This window comes from Mixophyes fleayi, chromosome 2 (assembly GCF_038048845.1).
Source record: "Mixophyes fleayi isolate aMixFle1 chromosome 2, aMixFle1.hap1, whole genome shotgun sequence".
NCBI classification, from domain to species: Eukaryota; Metazoa; Chordata; class Amphibia; order Anura; family Limnodynastidae; genus Mixophyes; species Mixophyes fleayi.
The window spans coordinates 115325427-115344773 of NC_134403.1; the positions used below are offsets into that span (position 1 = coordinate 115325427).

Here is a 19347-nt window from a genome sequence, read left to right on the forward strand (position 1 = left end):
ATGGAAGCTGGGAGGGATCTTTCATTATGCACAGAGCAGAGAAGAAAGAAATATTAGTAGATGGTCATAGGATAAAGGGACAAATGGTATTGGTATTCATGCAAACTCTACACATTTGCATATGACATACATGGGTGAATTTAAGTGGGTTTAGAGATATAGCTATGAGAAGTAGGAGAGAGTTAAAAGAGACCAAATTATAGTTGTACTTTCCACACATCTCAGAACAGCTTTGTTTACTCAGAAAATTAATTCTAACTTGCTTTCAGCAACATTTACATAGAGTGGATGCTGTTATTTTGTAGGAACGACCAAAATATTGATTTTAAAAGAAAAAAATATTGTGTTATTGGGATTACTGTGTTATTGGGTTATCTCTCATCAAAACAGATGATGTTACTTCCGCAGATTATGTCAACAAAAAAATACATTGAAATCCAGTATACACAGGCAAGTATAATGCAGATGACCTTGTCTGTGATTAGCGTGATGGAATATGAATGTTTAGTACAATTGGCCGTCAACTGCACAACAGTAAGTTAGGCTCATGTAATGAGATTTTTTTTATTTGCTTTTATAAACCAATTTTTACACTTTCCTTTAGAACTGTTATGGGATAATATTTAGGGAATTACAATATAATATTTTTTTCTAAAATGTCTACTCTTGCTCAAGAATGTGCAGTTCCTCTCAGTAACCATGGCCCTGGCCACATACCAGGAACTGAGATTCTAGACTTCATATGTTGCTAGTTGTGGACATATGTTTAGTTTTTAGTCCCAGCTTTTATTGGGGTCTACAGTATGTATAGCAGGTAATATCACACAGAACCACATCATGTCTGACTTTATTCAGTCCACATAGGATATGGCTTACTAATAAGTATAACTATATCCTCCTTTAGGACTATATCCGCAGATCACCTTGCTTCTGTCTTCTGATCAATCTAAACAGTCTTATGGTGTCATTTTTTGCCTGGCGGAACAAAGCTCTACCCCACTATTTCCACTCTTTTCCTCTTCCATGTGTCTCCTTTTGCCTTCAGCTCTTCCATGTGTCTCCTTCTACCTTCAGCTCTGCCGTGTGTGTCCCCCTCTATCGCTTGCATAAAAAAAGCCTAAATAGTGAAAAATAAATAGAAAAATAATAAGTTTAAAATTAATAACTACTATAATTTTACTGTATTTTACTTAAAAATAACTCACCATCCAGCCATTTAAGACTATAATCCATAAACTCATGTTACACATTAAAATTGGTGCCGTATTAAAACAAAGTGTTCCTGGCTTAAAATCATTCAATAAAGCCCACGTACTGAACATGTAAATATTCCTCTTCTTTGACATAAGTTTACATGTTGGCTTATCTATTCTATTTACAATGCAATAGACTGTAGACTATTGCTTCTGCTATCAACCTTTTAAAAATCAGAAAGAGGACGGTTGGACAATTATTGGATAGGACCAGGAAAACACCACACCGCTGGGGCGCTGGAATTATTCCCCTTTTTAGGACCATGCAGCCTTTTTTTCTTATCCAAGCCCAATATTACGCCTGAGAGGTGATCTCCCTTTTCAAAGCAGCTGACTGGGATAAATCCAGTAATAACCTTTATTACCAGCCACCCCCTCCAAACGAGGAGCCATATCCTCTAAATATACCTTTCTGAGAACCATTATAGATCACACTAAAAGTAATTCAGGTCTGAGTAGGTGGTTAAACTATTTCCCTCGATTAACAGAACAGATATTGTTGAGGGAACTGGCTAACTTGATTAAACTCTTTCCAGCCTCCATGTATGCCGAAATGTTCCTTAACATCTTTCTCACCTAATCGTAGAAATATCATTGTTCTCTCAGCAGACTCTAGGTGCCCCAAATGTGCTGACCCCCAGGCGGATTTATATAATTGTTTATGGGCTTGTCCTGTGATTAAGGCCATCTGGACCCAGGTATGGAGATTTGCGACTGCAGATTTAGTAAATTACCTGCCATTCACTCCTGAATGGGCAATTTTGGGAATTCCACCTCCCGATACGCGGACTTTCGCAGGGGAAAGAAGGCTACTTATGGTAATATCTGCCCCGGCTAGGAAATCTGTTCTCCATATGTGGATTCAGATCTCTCCTCCAGCGCTCGACTTGTTTAAAGAAAAAATTATTTTTCTCCTGCGGATGGACTGGCTGGAGGCATCCCTCCAGAACGGTACATTAACTCATAAGTTATTTGAAACCTGGGAAAGCTATATTAACATCCTACCCATCCCGATGCGAATACAGATACATGAATATTTCTACCAGATGCTTTGGTTTGAAACTAGAGTATTTCTCCAAGACTCCCCAATCTCCATATAGGAGATTAATGTAAGCCTATCTTCTTTTTCTGGTTTCTCTGCACCTTGAGGTTTTTTTTATAGTTATTTGGTATATGAAGGAGAGAAAGAGGTTTACTGTTTGCTTTCTCCCCTGGGGGATATTACAATGTCCTGTAAAATAATAAAGTTAATTTTCTTAAATTCATAACTTATCTATGCTGGGAATATCTGTATATGAGATAGTTAGGATGTTATCTATGAAGACAAGAACAAGACCCAACATGGACGAGTCTCCTTGACCGTGTCCACAAAATATGAAATACTATATATGTACATGTCTGTTGATTGTACTTGAAAGTGATTGTTAATGTGACACAGCTTTTATTGTATTATGTATTTCTTCAATAAAAATGTTTTATAAAAAAAATTATGTGGTCTGCAATTGATAAAACACAATTGATATTTATCTCAAATATCTTCAATTCTAATATCAGCAGCAGCAGCTATTTATATAGCGCCACTAATTCCACAGCGGTACAGAGAACTCATTCATATCAGTCCCTGCCCCATTGGAGCTTACAGTCTACATTCCCTAACATACACACACACAGACACACAGATTAGGGTCAATTTAATAGCAGCCAATACACCTACCAGTATGTTTTTGGAGTGTGATAAGGCCATGGTTGGGAATTGAACTCATGGTGGTGACATTTTATTTTATTGTTTTTGGGAAACTATTTTATGAAAACATTGCTTTATAAATGAACATTACCCTTTACAATATATTGAGGCTATATTTTAATATATGGCATTGATTTATCATTTTTATGTTTCTTTTGTATACTAACCATTGTGGCATGCATATTTTTTTCTATACCAGTATTTCTTTTAGTTGTTCTTGAAGTCACATATGAGTGAGAGAACAATATTGTTGTGTTGGAGAAGTAATGAATTTCATGAAATTTTTCTATTTAAAACCCAAAAAAAATAAACTAATGTCTCCTTTCAGGCTTCATTTCTTTAAAATCTGTTTATTTTCGACAACAACAGGAACATAGAGTGAAAAACAATTACCATTAGATATTGGACTTCTAAATATTACCTTATCGCATATAATTTATGTAGCTAAAAACAAAATAGAGTCTATACATGTGCTACTAGATATCTTTGTAGATTAGGGAGCATGTTCCAAAGTAGCTTATTGCAAAATAGTGAAATACAGCTGTCTGGCATCTGCCAGGTAATGCCTGGATCTGAATCTAATACCAGAATCTGGCCTGGGATAAGTACCATGTTGTTGGTTATTTCTATATAAATGTAGGAAAGGGGAAGGGACCAGGGAAGGGAAAGGTTGAGGAGAGGGGTGGGGGATTGGAGGAAATGGGGGTTGAGCTTGTAGAAGAAAATAATAAAACTAAAGGGGGGGTAAGGGAAGTCAAGATATATATCCATCTAGGTCCATGCTTCATTTCTGTTGAAGGGTGAGCTTCATCCATTTAAGTGTAAATAATGTATTTGTTTGTAAGGGCCATATAAATTGAAAATGAAAACAGCATAGATTTGTATATTGTGTTTAAGTGTAATATGAACATTTGTAGAATGAATATGAATATTCATTGAAAAGTTATTCAGTGATGAGCATTCATGGTGAGTAGATGTGTCAGCTTTATAGTGGGAGGAATTCTCACATTGGATTACAAATACAAAAGAATTTCCCATTGGATTACAAATACAGAAGAATTTCCCATTGGATTGCAAAGATAGAAAAAATTCCCATTAGATCATCATGATTTTAATAATGGTGGTAAAAACAGTTTGGGTTGCGTTTTATTTAATTAAACTGTATCTTTACTATTGTGAAATTACATGTTCCAACATGCCCTTCCAATCAATGGCTGCCAGAGTATGCTGGGATATGTATTTTCACAATAGGAAGAAAAAATATTAAATAAAGTTTAAATGAATAAAACGATTTGCAAACCATTGTTCATCAATATAAATAAATATCATAATATAAAGTTGTATTTTGAGGCAAAACAGATGGGCAATTAGCCATACTCACATTTGGGGGCAGATTCAATTCCCCCCATTGTTTTCGCAGGCTGACCATTATTACTGTTGCTACGGTAATTTTAACGTGGATTTTTGCTCGCGGCTCATAGAGCTGCGAGCAAAAATCAGCACTGAAATTACCGTAGTAATGGTAATAATGTGCAGTTATTACCATAGTTACGGTATTAGTGCACGGCCCACAAATTAATTCTGCCCCTTGGATTCAAAACTTTGAATTTCATGTCTAGCTTTCCTGCTTGCTGAACAGTCAAATTTTTCATGTGCAGTCCAGTAAGCAGTCCAGTATATAGAATCAGGACTGATAAGTGGAACAAAATATGCATCATGTTTTGTTTTTTGCCCTCCTCATTTTTATGGAAAATCTGATCTCTATATCTAGTAATTCATTTGGTCATATATTTTTCTTCAAACATTGTAGTTGCAGTGACTAAATCATTATAAACTGTTACCATCTTCTGCTCAATATGTGTGCTGTTACCTAGTGAAGTAGCATGTTTTGATATCCACCAGAATTCCATAAACCCCTTTGCCACTGATGCTATCCTCACCCATGTGCTGAGCCTATTTTGGAATATTTTGGGTTGGTCACATTCCAACATCAATATCAGTCATTTGTTTATGCAGTACATGCACAATTATACCTTGTATCTTTCAGCAGACTTTGAATTTTTTGAAAATATACAGTTTGCTTATAGATAATATCACGCCAAAGAAAATTTATCCAATATGGCCCAAAAAGTTGGGTGGCTTTTTACAACTAAATTAAACTAAAAGCATGTTTGTGTATTTTTTTCTAAACACCACCAAGAAGTACTTTGTGGTTCTTGCTTTAACATCACTCAACTTTGCCAAAACAGCAAAAAAAGCTGCATTCTACACACAGACTTTCATAATAAAATAAGCAATTTTGTACAGTCATGAATGAAATGTATAAAATGTGTAGGAATAATATAGCCCATGTTTAAAAGACAACCTAATGCATTAATTGATGGTACCCCTATGTATATTAAAGCCAGAATGGGGGAGATCCGAGCATTAGAACCTCCTATCTCTGGACTTGTTAATGCTTTCTGTAGTGTAGGGTGTTATTGTCTGATGATCACCAGTCAATAACTACTAAGAGGACACATCATTTAAAACAGGATTGTCCCCTCTTTCTTGGAGCCAGGATCGGCAACTGTTGGTCTCCATAATTTCTTGGAGCCAGAATGGGGATTACAAAACCCTCCCACACCATGAGATCCATAATGATTTCTGCAGAGTATTAATGTCTGTTGATCACATGTGATCATTAAACAATAACTACTAAGGGGCCACATCATTTGATTGCGAGGACTCTTAAATAAGGGTATTCTTAAATTTATTGATGCTAGGATAGGGGAGATCCTCCCCAACCTTGTACGACTTGATTTCTGTAGGGTACGGGTTATTTTCTGGTGATCTCGCATGCTGGTGTGAGTGTACACCTGTGTCTCTGAATTCTGCAGTTCTACTGAATAGATCCCAATGGAGGAGAAATGCCCAAACTATTACAGTGAGAACATCCAAAAGACAACCACACAATTCTACAAGAAGGACTTATACATAGACTTTAATATAACTAAATTATAATTATACTAATACATAATGCCAAGCACTCTCCTCACTGGAATGCCCACTACCAACATAGTTACATTCACTTGCAATAAGGGAAACTGTAGAATATCAGCTGTTAAGTCATGCAAATGCAAATTAAATGCAAAAACTCTAACATGACAAACATTAATATAGAATGTACAATAATTACACAGGTTTCTAAATGTGCTCTCTTTTAATAAATGGACTATAAAAAATAGTAAAATTGGCTAAGTACTGATTTAATATTGCACATAAGTGCATTTACATGATGTAAAGATGTTTCTTGGTGCAAAATTACCACCTTGCACGTGTGCACAACTTGTGAAGTTTGGAGTTGAATGTATCTTGCACATCTGCCCCTTGTGCTTGGGGAGGCAGAGAAGGGGCATTCATTTTCAAGAGCACTATTGCAAGGGTGTACAGAGCCAAGTTATGCATGTCCCTTTGAAATGCAATGGAGTCTCTCTGATCATGAAATATGTTAGTTGCAAATTTTGTACTTACATAAACCGGATGTAAGATTTGGAATTAATTGTTGCATTTGGAGCTATCATATTTTTTCTGCGGGACCATCTGCAAGCTGTATTTAAGGTTACATATATGTTAAGATCACAAAATACAGACATGTAAATGTGTGCATAAGCAAAGATGCATCTGCACAAACGGGACATCTTTAAGTTGAACTGTAATCCAGGCCCTAAAGCTTTGCTTTCTATGTTTCTGCCAAAATGTGTATCCTTTCTTACTGTGTTACATGTGCCTGTCTTATGGAGCTTTTCATAAAACATATTTCTCAGTCCATCACGTCCTCTAGATTCTCCTTAATATGATGCTTATTCAAGTACATTTGGTGTGCAATAAAGCTTTCAAACTGGCGACATATTCAGATTCATGACTGCAACAAGTAGAAATGTAAGTATTCTCCCACTGCATACTATAACCGGCACATGCAACAAATTCAGATTATTTTATTTATGTCATTTGCTACAGAAAGTCATGAAGCTATGAAATAAAAACTGGTTGTAATTCAATATAAAAAAACGAATTTGATGAATTTGCTACATATATATAGATAACTTAATATATATATATATATATATATATATACATATATATATATGTATATATATATATATATATATATATATATATATATATATAATATATGTATATAGATAACTTAGGTTTTAAATATCCAATGTTTGCGGCATTGTAGGAATAACAGAAACATGCATTTCATGTAAGTTAAAGGCAATAATTTGTCAGTAAACCTGGGCTTTTTGATTTAATGTATATGTGGTACACTTATAGTAAATAATGTAGTAGTGACATACGTAGCAGAAGTCTGAGAAGAATATTATTCATACTACTAACATTGTTTGTCTTTTGTTTTAGTTTCACTATTGTAGTAAGATTACAACTTGCAAAATAATTAATCACTAAATATTGTGTAATGCAACGTATATGTAGGTACAATGAAGGTTGTAACATCTTGTCAGAATGTGATGATTATCTATATCAGTAACTGGTGCATAGTGTTTTTTTATACTGCTGCTGTCATTGGAATATATTATTGCTGAGTTGTCATATGATGTCAAACAGCCTGTAGGCTGCAAAATGTAATGTGTATTTCATGTTTAATAATAATCCTATTACTAAGTAAAAAAGTAAATATGTGTTATATTTCTGTTCTTTAGACAAGACTAACTTGAGTAAGGAATGATAACTCTAATTTTCACCCTTAATCTTAGAAATATGTTAAAACAATACATTAAACCACAGACACTCCTTCTATCTCTTCCTCGTCTCCCTTCTTTCACTCTCTCCTCTCTGCATGCATTGAAGAGTCCAAAAATCAAAATATAAATTTACCTCTCACTTGCTACAAAATGGCCCATACGACCTCAGATTATGCATGTGCTCCAAAACCCCCTTTCGACTTTCGTGCATTACTTAAAAACTCCACATGCCAATCACACCAGCCACATGCCTCTACCCATGCCTACTCACTGTCCAAAAAGTACATTTACCTTATCAGTGAGTCAGTCAGGATACAGAATTACAGTCTTTCCTGTAAAGTAGGGAGGGAGATTATTTGGTGCTGACTATACTGCACTCCCTTTTTCTCCTCTGACCTGCATTCCCTCTTCATTCTCCTATCACATGGTGCAAAAGTGGCAGAGGTAGCAGTCAGCATGGGTTCAATAAACCAGAAAAGATCTGGTGGCCACAGCTGAAAGCTCACTGGGCCGCTGAAACAAAAAATACCTTTGTGATCTGTGACTTCTGAATGAGTACTATATTTTTCTTCATTTATGTACAGTATGGACCTCATTTAGAGTCGGACGCAAAGTCCGTTTTAGGCGCATCTAACCAAAAAACACTACCACGCATGTGCAGAAAGCAACATATCCGCCTGCATCTTGGACGCAATTAGCACTTGCGAAGCTTGCGGCTCACTACGAGAGAATGGGAGGAACGCGGAATTGTGAAGGCGTGACCATGTAAATACATCCTAGACGCAGTGAGGTGCAGACACAACACATGTCAAAACAGGGCTAAAGCAGTGCGTCAGGAATTAGGTGGCGCAAACGTTAGCTAGCTGCAGGAACTGCTCGCAGCTCAATAGGGTATTAAGAGTGGGAAGCAAATGGGGTTGCTTGCCACTCGTAATACCCTACCAAGCTGCGGCACACTCCCACTCCTACACTTCTTAAACGGACTTTGCGTCCGACTCTAAATGAGGTCCTATATCTCTATAGTCTATGCCCTTAGTGAAATCATTTGGCATGCTGTTCTCTTATTTGCTTTGGAGATAGGTGCATTATCTGCATATGGAAAATGCCTCTGAAATTATATATGACTTTATTGATCAAACCACTAAGTCAAATTCTTTAGTTAAATATTTTGTCAATTTGTTAACCATATCTAATATTCATTGAGGATGCATAACATATTGCACATACATTACTTCTTCACTGTTGATGTTTATTCTTTTCACTTGAATTAATGGCATTAAATGCATTAATTAAATTTGATGATCTTGGGCATAATTTAGGAAAGTGCATCATTTTTGGTCTAAGTTTTCCCACATGGAAGCATTTGCCATTATTTCACCAACTGTGTCACCTAAAGCTTTGTAGCACTCACATGCAAGTGTTAATGTGGCAATATCAAGCCATTTACCATACAATCAGAAACACCGGGAAACTCTGGATCAATAAAATTGCTCCTTCTGCATTTTATACAGCCCATTCATTACACCTAGGCATTCTCATGTGTTAAACCTCTCTTTTGCCAACAAAGCTGTCTTTGCTCCCTCTGAGGACTAGGCCATGTTTCAATTTAATCTACAATTTATTCCATCTGTTTTACAGTTGTCTGTCTGTTTTTTTATCTTCTTCATTTCACCTTTTTTCCTGTGGTAGAGGACAACTTTCAGAACTCACTCTGTTGCTAAACTCTATACTCCGCAATTACAGCTATTCTGCGAGAAGTCACAAAGCTTGTTCATCACAGGAAAGAAAACAATATACCCAGCAGTTTTCTCTTATTTACAGTTTATCAGGGATGATAGCATATTGTATGTGTCCATCTTACATTTTATCTCCCCTCTACCATAACTAACATAAGAAGGGGACTGTTACGTACTGTACCAACTATTTGCAATTGTCAGCTATATTTCTAGCTATTTGTTTTGTTTTTTACATATTTTAATTTTCACGTTTATTTTCCTGCTTTATGCATTTTACTCTTAAATAGTTGAAATACAGAAAGTACATTACCACTACAATGTGTGAAAATAGAGCCATTAAAGAAAATTATAGCACTGAATTTGAACAAGTACATGGAATGTTTGTTATTTGGCAAGTTACACTGGAGTACATTTTTGTTGTTGTTGTTTGTGTGTGTTTGTATTTAATTCCTTCTATTGAAGGAAAGAATTGCAGTGGTGGAAAATATGTTGATCAGTAGCAATTATCAAATATTCAGTGCCTTTACAGTACAGTATAAAATTGCAGCATTTCTAGTGGTACCTCTTTTATCTAATGCCTCTCTCTATGATTGGACAGGACAGTCATCTGCAGAAAAAGTTAACATGATGATCATCATCATCATTTATTTATATAGCACCACTAATTTCGCAGCGCTGTACAGAGAACTCATTCACATCAGTCCCTGCCCCATTGGAGCTTACAGTCTAAATTCCCTAAGATACAAACACACACACATACACAGACAGAGACAGACACGGAGGCAGACACAGACAGACAGACTAGGGTCAATTTTGTTAGCAGCCAGTTAACCTACCAGTATGTTTTTGGAGTGTGGGAGGAAACCGGAGCACTCGGAGGAAACCCAGGCAAACACGGGGAGAATATACAAACTCCACACAGATAAGGCCATGGTCGGGAATTGAACTCATGTCCCCAGTGCTGTAAGGCAGAAGTGCTAACCACTACGCCACCGTGAGGTGTCCAAACTCAGTCCTCAAGGTCAACCAACAGTTCATGTTTTCAGGATTTCTTTAATCATGCACAGGTGAGTTAATTTATTTGGCTGGGTCAGTAATTATCCCACCTGATTCTTCAGACAGAAATTCTGAAAACATGAACTGTTAGTAGAACTTTGAGGACTGAGTTTGGATACCTCTGGTTTAAACCTTAAATATTTTCAGGCAACCTCTCACTATAGTTCCCTGGTAATATTCAATGTGATAGATTCACACAGACACCAAAAATATGTGTTATATTATATATTTCATTATAGCTATGGAAAGCATTGATTACACAATAACAACAGTGGTGGATATCATACCAGTAGTGGATATCATTCAGCATATCCCAGAAATGGATACATTCAACGTATACAGAAATCAACATATAATCTATATAATTTAACTAATCTTCATATGATATTATTACCTAATTCCCTCATTTATATCTAGTCAATCCTAAACTTTCACTTGACAAATATGATTGTTAAGCTACTAATAATTCTTATTTATAAACCATTACTTTAGTACTATTACACTATGTAAGAGATCACTTTTCCTTGTGGTCTGAAATTTCTCTATAGTTTATCCTCCATTTGTATCAATCACTGTCATCTTAATCTGTCACAACACTCTCATTTCTTATACTTTATTGATAAATTCTCCTCAATGTTCCTCTTCCTTGCCTCTCACATATCCTCCCCCTTCTCTCTTGTTCTCCTCCACCCAACTGTATCAACTGTCTCACCCTGTCGTGCTCTATGTCACCTGATCCTTAGCTTTTCTTTGTTTCTAATCATACTCCTTCCCGCTCTTTATTTCAATGCATGCCTTGGACACACTAATATCTAATGTCAATATTGGTAACATAAGTAAACATTCTCATTAACATGGGCTACATATACAGAATTAAAAATTATTAAGTAATTTTAGTCATGTTTATTTAAATATGAAAAAAAAACTACATTTGTTATACTTTTCACATAACTGAAAAGGTTATATTTTTTACATATATTAGTTTTGTTTCATTATATTTTATGGTATATATATATTAAAGTATCTTTTCAACATGAATACAAATCAATGATTTATGGAGATGCTCATTATAGTATGCAATTGACTTCAGATATATAAATAAACTTCTATAAATGAAATCCTTAATATTACTATTGTGCAAACATAAATGCCCTTTCCTGTATCAGATGTTCTGTATGGTGCGAAAGGTATCCTATCGTAAATTGCAGTCATTTTGTGGAGATAAAAGCACTATACTTAAACCTGCTAAATTGGGAATGTCCCCCTAAATGCTATCGCCCTTTAAAGTTCAATAGAGTATCCTGCTGTGGGATCAGTTGTATTACTGAAACAAGGATGCATTAGCCAGAAGCTCTCCTTCCAATCCAGATTCAAACGTCAGAAGAAACAACAGTTTGCTTCATCCACAGGTGCTTCCATTTAGGCAAAGTATTCTACAGTATATTGATCAAAAAAAGGCACAAGATGAAGAAAATCAAGAGAAAGGTAATTTTTATTCCGGGTCATCAATGATTACCAATATGCCACTTTAATTCTGGCACACTATATAACTAACACAGGTAAATAGTTTTCAAAACAACAGTGTGTGACACATTTAACAAAAATATTGTAAACAATGCTTAATATTACAAATCCCTACTGTTTATAGTTATACTTTTCTTTCAGGTGCTTGTGACCTGCTAAATATGTTTCTCTACAGGAGTAACTTAAAATGCTAAAACAAATAACAATGTCCTAGTGCAAAAGGTTTTTGCCCCATAGTTGTATATCGTGTAACTAATTTTACATGCTCTGATACTAGTTTCTTACTGCTGAGCACAGATTAGCATTTTTTTTAGATAGAAATTTCTGTCTCATTGGCAGATGGGAAAGGGTCTGAACATTTCTGCTGTTTACAGTCTGGTCACTATTTTGCAGCTGTCAGTGCACTTAAAACACTAAAGCGTGATTTCATGTTATGCATCCTGCCAATAGAGTTCCACACAATGGTTGAATCAATGCCAGGGCCTGTAACAGTTGTTCTCATTTACTAGTGGTTGCCAAATGCCCTGCTAGCACACTTTGGGCCTCATGTAGAGTCAGACGCAATGTGTGTCTAAGACGTGGAGGAGTGGGAGTGTGCAGCAGCTTGGTAGGGTATTATTAGTGGCAATCAACCCCAGCTGCATCCCACTCATAATACCCTACCGAGCTGCAAGCTGTCCGTGCAGCTAGCTAATTACTTGCGCCACCTAATTCCTGCCGCACAGTTTTAGACCTTTTTGACATGTGTTGTGTCTGCGTCCAGGATTTACCTATGGGATCATACCCCCTGTGTCTAAATTATCCAAGTTCACGCCTTCACAATTCCGCGTTCTGACCTTTCCCTCATAGTAAGCCACAAGCTGTCGCCAGAGCCGGATTAACAATAGGGCTAGAGGGGCTACAGCCCAGGCGCCTCGGGCAGCTGGGCGCCCCGCCGGCATTCATCGGGTCGGGGGTGTCCCAGCCCCCGGCTCCGACTCAGCTGTTTAAGGAAAATGGCAGGCAGCTAACAGCAAATGTTATGCCGTTAACTGCCAGCTGTCACTGTAGGACTTACGCGGCGCGCAGTAATCTCCTTACTGAGATCTCGTGAGAGTGAGACCATGACTCATAGTCACACTCTCACAAGATCTCCTCAGTAAGGAGATTACTGCGCGCCGCGTAATTTCTACAGGGAGTGGAACAACGGAAGGAGGCAAGTTCACGGGAGGTAACTCATGGCTGGGGGGACCCTCACAGTACCCTTAGCCGAGGGGCCTCCCTTCCCTTAATCCGGCCCTGGCTGTGGCAAGTGTACATTGCATCCAAGATGCAGGCGGATATGGTGCTTGCTGTACATTCGTGATTGTGGTTTTTTGGTCCATGTGCCTATAATGGACTTTGCGTCCGACTCTAAATGAGGCCCTTTATGTCTGTGTTTGCTTTATTTTGGTAATTACCTGTTTATTATATATAGGCCAGGTATATCTCCAATGTCAGTGTTTTTGCCACTGTGAATCTTTACCTTGGAGTATTTAATTATTAAAGTCATGCTACTCATGCACCAAGATTATATAAATTAGCGGGAATTGATTTAATAATTATTTTATTCCAAATGGCACACAAATGCTGCAAGGATTTGTGGACTGACACATTGGCATAATTGCTACATCCCAATCTTAGTTTGTATTCTAAATATTCCTAAAAATGCTGCACTTAGATGTGTTTGTTGCTTGTTTTATATAATAATAACCTTTTGCAACCAACATGTAACACTACACAGTGCTACTCATTGGAAAAATAGGCTTCACTGGTAACAAATCCTTATAACTGCTGTTCAAACACAACTATTTTTGGAAGTGTTTATTGAAATGTAATTACACTGTAGTTAATATTTGAATGTATCAACACAATTGTAGTTGGTATAAAATATTATATTTAAGAGCTGTCTGATCTTAGAAAGTATACTTTTCTAATTAGCAGGATAAGTTGGATATATTTCAACAGTATAGATAACAAGGAGTTACATCCTGTGAATTGTTTTTTTTATATGTTTATGTGCTGCTTTAGATGTAAATATTTCTCATACTGAGTTTCATAATTAAATATAACATTATTTGTTAATTTTGCCTCTTCTTCACAAAATCCAGCTGGGAATTCAACATGTTTCTACACCTAAAACGTGTTTTTCTGCAGCAACCTCTAGGGAATGAAAAGATAAATGTATTTCTTGCATTATGTTTAGGAAAGAAAACAAAACACTTAAACTAGTCATAATAAAAACTTAATAATATAAATATAAGCAAACAATGGAACACACAAATTGTATACTCCATGATAAGTAAGTGGCATAAATTAAAACTATGAAAGCGAAACTAAACAAGTTAAAAAGTTTATAAGATACATCAAATGGATAAGCAAAAACATGCAGTCTACATCAAACATACAGTCAGTAGGACAGTAATATTTACATCATACACATAAACACACACACAGTGAACTGATATACTGTTGTGTTCCATTCTATTTCCCATAATACTTTTTAACTATGTTAATAAAGTCTTTATTGTCTCTGATTGTAAACGTTGCCACCATTCCCATTAGAAAGACTCTGTTTATTCATCAAACATTTACTGACAGTGACTGCTGGGAGCAGCTTCCCATTTCTACTCCATTACACGTTTGTGGCATAAAGCACATTAATTATAGATATATTACAATATTCAACTCATTGAGGAAAAATTAGATGATCAAGGCTCATTTTCTTTGACAATAAGCAAGTTAATGAAAATACTAATTACCTGATGATAAAGTGGAGCCTTCAGGATGGAATGCTTAGCATCTGTAGAACTGCCTGCTGAATGCAGCCTACTAAATGAATGGCAGAAGTGTTATTTTCCAACAAGTCAATGCAGAGGTTATCAAGTGCCCTTTAAATGCATATCTGGGCATCATGTGTGAAATGAATCAGAGTCCCCCTAATCATTCCTCTATCAGTAAAAGGGCAAAAAAAAAAATAAACAACATATATAGTGGAACAAACAGTTCCAACATTGATTTGATGTGTTTTGTAGGAATATGTCACAACAACTAGCTATTTAGCAGTGAGAAAAATAATCCAATGCTGTTTATCTGTTTAATAATGAATACTATTGCTGTGTAATGTCTAGATTAACAAGGAAATCTAAAATAACTGCACAGATGGAATAATGTGGATGGCCACCTTTTGGGTTTGTTCTGAGAGATAACAGTGCTAAAGAGATAGAATGTGCTATCAGTTTAAAACAAATGTCTTAGAACTACCGTTAATGTAATGACAATCGCAAATGAGATTTTGCCTACTCTGTATAAAAGAAGAAATGTAACGTGTTAACCGTTTTTACTAATAATGATCAATTCACCAGTAAGTTGTTTCAGGTTTTAAACATTTTTATTAAGGATATTAACTCTGAGCTGACCAAAGTGTTCAGCTATGATGTCTGGAGTTATTTTCAGATGCAGGAAGTTATCTATTGTGGAAACTGGCACTTCATTCATGGCTTTGGCTCGGCAAGTACACATTGACACATTTGATTTTTTTTTCTATCCAATTTCTTATAAAATAACAATATATTTTAGAGGTATATTAATTAGTGAATATATATAGGTTTTGAAAGGTATGCAATAACACAAAGACTATTTTTGGTAGATGCACAAATACTTGAAAAATGCCACCTGTGCCATTATTGTGATCTTGTATGATGCCCCCACAGTGGCTTTTTGAGCTAAAACAAAGGCCTTTTTTATTATCTTTATGGATACATGAAAAAGGAAATATAATTATCTGTATCTTAAAACTATTCACAATTCTGTTGATGGGCAATTTTTTTGTGAGAATTGATAAGTAGAGAACTGTGACTCAGTAAAAACATATGTTCATATAATAATATTAATTGTTATTGTTATTATCATAGCTATAATGAGATATAGTTATCAGAATAATATCTCATAATCCCCATTAGCCCAGATTTTTTTGGGACAGTCCTGAATTGTCATACACAACAGAGGTGGAGTTTCTCACTTTTGGTGCTTGGTCTGGGTATGAATAGGCAGACAAAGGACATGGCTGGGAAGATTGCTGACCTGATTTGGCAGACCAGGGGTTTAGCTAAATCTTGCGCTGATTTTTTTAACACCAATGTAGGGAGGTTTGAGATCTAGATAATACAGACAATTAATAAGCATGACTTCATACAGAAAATGATCCAGTCTGAAAATGATTTGTGTTTAGTGTTCCTCTCCATTTCTATGTTGGTCTTCACTTCCCTATTTAACAAAGCCACACTGGGAAGTCAGGATGAGAGTGAACAACGCATTGTATCTTCACGTTTTATATCTAGAAAAATCAGATTTGCTTTCAGCATTTATTTAAATAAAATCTTAGAAACAGTGGGCCTGAGTCATTAAGGAGAGCAATGCAAATAAAGGAGTAAATTTGATCCTGGACAAACCATTTTACAATGGAAGGGGTGCAAATTAGTTTATTATTTTGCATGTACGGAAAATACTGACTGTTTTGTCATGAAGCACACAAATACTTGGAAGTGTGGGGGCTTCGGAGGGGGGCGACCTGGCAATGCCCTCACCTCCGGTCCCCTCTGTACACCCGGTAATTTCACTACTAGTGTTGTACTATGTGGTGTGAAAATTATCTCAGATAGCCCTAAACCTAAATACTAATCTTGACCACAAATTCAAAATCCCTATCTTTCCTCATCTTGCAGCCACATTGAGCGAGTAATGAGTCAGTTCCTAAACTCCGTTACTCCTACATCAGCACTTTCAGTTTCCAATCCTTGAAGTTCACTGTGGCATTTTAATAGCTTTGATTGCTCATTTACATAGCCAGCTTCTTTTCATATAAAATAATAAGATTCAGCAAAAAATGCAAAATGCACACCTCTGAACTGCGTAATTATTATTGATGTAGTCTATTGATTTGTAACATAACTTTCATCTGGGAAAGTGGAGTTATTTCCTTTCTCTACAAATCAGACTCTTTGGCATTCCCTAGGGTATATCACTTCATTTCTGCGAGTTGTTTGACTCCTTAGAGCAACCTCATATCATCGTGCAACATCAGAGCTGCACTTTAATGCAGATGGGTGGAGAGTCTGGGATCACTGTAGACGTTACAGAAATAAAATATCCAATACAAAATGAACAATAGTCAATAATAAACTAGAATAATATCCACATACTGTATATGTTATAAAAAGGTTCTAATCAAAATAAATGAGATAATCAAGGCTAAGGATTTTAGGACCACAAAAGACCACTGGTGAGCATCATGACATATCTACCGTACATGCGCTAAGCAATTATATTATCTATTAATATTTTTGTTTCTATACCAGTGTATATTTATTACTTTGTATTTCATTTATACTCAGGATCTATTCGTTTAAATGTCAGATAACGCACTATGGCATATATTCATTTGATGCACCAATAATTCAATAATAATGAAGCAGGCAATCAAACATGTTTAGATAAATATACACTTTTTGTGAAGCAAGAGCTGTTCTACTTCATGGATAAGCAGATTTTAGCGTTCGTATATAGCTGCTTTTAATTTGCCTTTTACATCAGATGTGCCTTATCGATTTCTCCTGTGTATGTTTTCATTCTGAATAATTTAGAGGCACAATTTTTATTCCATTATGGTCAATAGCTAGAACAAATTTTGAGGATAATCAATTGCGCCTTGCCTGACAATTACTAGTGTTGATATCCCCTGAAGTGAAGAAGCAGAAAAGCTTGGGGATAGAATGACACAACATTTAATCACAACCATCAACAGTGGTTTTGTGTTGGGAATCTAAATTTATACCTAACGCTAATGTCTATAACAGGTTCTAATAAACACTTTTACCTTTCAATCATAGTTCGTGGCACACAGGGCTAAATTCATCAAAGTCATCATACTGTGATCTTTTTGGTCTACAGTATGTTTGACAGAGTAGTCTACTTTAATCAGTGTCTTAGGCACTAACCTTGACATGCAAAGCGAGGAGTAAAGACAGACAAGAAACCTGGGAATGCATATGAGATATATGGGATAATATACTCTCTGCTGTGAATTTTAAAGTTATTACAAGGCTCCAAGTAGATGCTTGGCCATATGAATGGTTTTAAACAGGTCGTAGAATTCAGAAGTAACTTCTTATATATGTACTAACTTACAGTATGTTGTAATTTATTCCTTATAGTACACAAGGTTATCTAATGAAGATATAAGAACTCAATAGTAATTATAAGTGCTGACATCAGAACTCAGTATTTACACATATAGGACCTGATTCATTAAGGAGAGTAAGGCAAGATAAAGAGTAAGTTTTCTACTGGACAACCCATGTTGCAATGATAGGGGTGCAAATTAGTTTATTATTTTGCACATAAGGAAAATAGGCTGTTTTTTTCATGTAGCACACAAATACCTGATCACTTGATTTTTACATTAATATTTAAAGTTGATCTAGGACATGCTCTACCCCACCTATAAATCTATCATCATATTTTCAATTTACCTCCCCTCCAATGCAACATGGTTTTTGCTTTACTTTCCTTAATGAATTAGGCCCACATTGTTTACCTGAGCTTACATATATATATATATATATATATATATATATATATTTATATATATATAAAACACATACCAGGAAAGGCCCTCACGTTTGTAGATATTTCTCCAGCCTGGATGCAGGAACTCCAATAACATGAATGTACAAAATAGTATAATTAGGAGGCACTCACAGGACTTTTCCAGAATGTTAAAGTATTCATTCAATTAAAAATTGGTCAACGTTTCGGGCTCCACACAGCCCTTTATCAAGACATATATATATATATATATATACAAGTTAACCCGTGCATGATACTCGTGCATTCTAGTCAAATCAAGCTATTTAAGGTCTTAAAAAGGTTATTGTCATGCATTTGGACCTAGCCCAGGCCTCCTCAGGGGGAGAGCATTAGTTCCCGACGCAAGCGGCCTTTTTAATGTGTGTTCATGAGGTAAAATTACCTCACGAAAATGAGTTTGAGCCCTCAACTCGTAAATTTAGCCTTTACTACCCCTCCCACGGGGGGAAGGGGGGATTATGGAAGTTAACTGGCTTGACTATTCTAATTTTTTTGTCAAATAATGTCAGTATACCAAATTTCAGGTCAATTGGATGAGCCCTTTCTGAGAAAATAGTTTTTTCCACACACACACACACACACACACACACACACACACTAACGCACGCCTCTACACATGT

General features: G+C 36.0%; 1 long non-coding RNA gene across 2 annotated transcripts; it reads right to left on the reverse strand.

Annotated features, from left to right (window-relative positions):
• Positions 1-213: 213 nt before the first annotated feature.
• LOC142140201 (uncharacterized) lies at positions 214-17288 on the reverse strand. 2 transcript variants are annotated; one of them, XR_012688330.1, is made up of 4 exons: positions 16980-17288; positions 14842-14908; positions 718-1117; positions 214-687 (listed from the first exon to the last, which is right to left on the reverse strand). It is a non-coding gene; the product is annotated as an uncharacterized LOC142140201 (long non-coding RNA). The 2 variants fall into 2 exon arrangements; XR_012688329.1 differs by lacking the exon at positions 16980-17288 and having other exon boundaries at positions 14842-15870.
• Between the last annotated feature and the right edge of the window lie 2059 nt (positions 17289-19347).